Consider the following 2,500-nt stretch of genomic DNA (forward strand, 5'->3'; position numbering starts at 1 on the left):
CCTCTCTCCCTTCAACCGCTTTCCCTCCCTGCCAAACCCCGGCTCTTAATTCCAAACGATTTTTTAATATCCGGAATATTCTGCCTTATCGGAGGTGTCCGGTGTCCGGCGGGGCTATTCCGCCCGGGAGAAGAAGAGCCGAACTCGCGGCATTCCCCAACTTTGAGATATCCGAAAGAAAAGTTGGAGTTCGAGCGAGGATGCGACCTCCTCGCGGGCCAGGAATGTGGGGGGAGAGGGAGGGGGGGGGGAGAGAGGGTGGAAAGGAAGAGAGGAGAAGGGGGAGTGGAGGAGGAAAGGGGAATTAGGGACAAAAATGAAGGAAAATTAGAGTGGGGAAGAAATGGGAGGGAGAAAGATGGAAGAAGGAGGGAAGGGTCTTATATGTTGATATATACAAAGAGAGAGAGAGAGAGAGAGAGAGAGAGACTGATTGATATTCACTGCAGATACAAAGAGGGTTGGATATATAAAATAAAACCCTGATGAAAATGCTGATCCAGCGAGAAAGATGGCGAAGCAGATGAAAAAGGGCTTAACGATTTGTTTGTGATATTGGTAAGGGTTGCATGATTTGAAGGCAAGAGTGGGAATATGGAGTAAGGATGAGAAGAAGGGAAAGAGAAGGGGAAAGGAAGAATAAAAGAAAAGGAAAAAGCACCCAAAAGAGAAGGGAGAATAGAATAAGACAAAAGGAGAGTGGAGGATTCAAGAATAAACCCAGGTGCTAGAACCAAAGAAAAAAAGCGAATAATGGCGATTGCTTTTACCCCCCCCCCCCCATTCCTCTTCGCCTGTTATCCTCTCCTCACTTCTCCCTCTTCCCATCTGCAGGTGATTACGAGGTTAAACTGGATTTAGCAGAATTTTCCTCAACTTAAAAAATATCTAATTTCTTTTAGTCAACAGTGCGAACCGAACGGCTTCATGTGAAAGACTTGTTGACTCACCGTAATTCGATGAGACTCGTATTGACTCACGCGTGATTTTCCGGCGATTCTTCAGCGCGCGTTGGCGTCTGATGAGGTGAAGCAATCAGTGCTCCAGGAGTACTCGAAGGACTCATGGCAGGTGACTCACGCTGCCTCTCCTTGTTGATACGACTCATAAGTGGCTCACTTGACTCATAAGCATCCTCATACTGCAGGAGCGATTCTTAGTAATTCAGAAGTGATGTAAACGAACCACATTGGATTCAGATGACTGGCAACCCACGATATTTTAAATCTTTCCGTCTGTCTCTCCGCTTCTCTTTCCTCCTTCATCTCTCCCACTTCTTCCTCACACTCGACCACTCTCGCCTTTTCCTTTTCCTCTCCCAACCCTCCTTCTCTCTCCCTCGACCTCTATCTTCTCTCCCTCTGACCCCCTCTCCCCTTGCACCATTTCCCCCCTCTTCCTCCCTCCACCCTTCCTGTCCCGGCTCCCACCCACAAACCGCCCATGGCAGCTGCGCCCATAAACCAGATAGCGCTGGGCGTGGCTTCCCCCCTGGCAGGCTGGCGGAGGGGAGCTGACGAAAGCCTCGGGGAAGGCGGACCTGCCATGCGCCCGCGGTCGGTCGCGAGGGAAAATAATTAAAACGCAGAGTTGGTTCGCAGTGATCTGTCCGCGTGTATGCGCTCACCTAATAGGGTTACTCATGGTAAAAAACAACAACAAAAGTGAACGATGGTATATGTGCATAATTCTCATTACGAACACACCGCATACTATTATTGATAATGGTGTGGTAAGCAGTGGTGATAACGATGATAATAAGATTGTTAGCAATAATAATGAGGAGGAAAATCATCATGATTCTAATGGCAAAGATGATGATGAGGATCTTGACTATGATTATAATGATAATGATAAGATATGAGACTGATAATGGTAACTAAGGCTAACGAATAACAATGATTAGAATGATAATGATAATAAGAATAGTAATGATAAGGATAATAATAATGATAATAGCACAAATAATTATGATAATGAAGTAATTATAATAAAAATAATTATAATAATAACAACAAGAATAATGATAATGATAATGATAATAATAATAGTGATAATAATAATAATAGTAATAATGATAATAAGGATAAGGGTAATAACAATAATAATATTTGATGATAATGCTAATGATGATGATAATAGTAAAAGCAATAATAATGATAACAGTAATAATGATGATAATTATGATAATTGTCATGATAATGATAATGATAATGGCAATGATAATTAGAAGACAATTATACTATAATGACAATGATAATAATGAATATAATGATAATAAGGGTGATGGTGATGATAATAATAGTAATAATGATAATGATAATAATAATAATAATGATAATAATAATAATAACAATAATGATAGTAATAATAATAATAGTAATAATAATAATTATCATTGTCATTATTATAGTAATGATAATAATAAAAATAATAATAATAATAATTATGATAATGATAACGATAATCATAATAATGATGATAATGATAATAAGGATGA

This window comes from Penaeus chinensis, chromosome 27 (assembly GCF_019202785.1).
Source record: "Penaeus chinensis breed Huanghai No. 1 chromosome 27, ASM1920278v2, whole genome shotgun sequence".
NCBI lineage: Eukaryota > Metazoa > Arthropoda > Malacostraca > Decapoda > Penaeidae > Penaeus > Penaeus chinensis.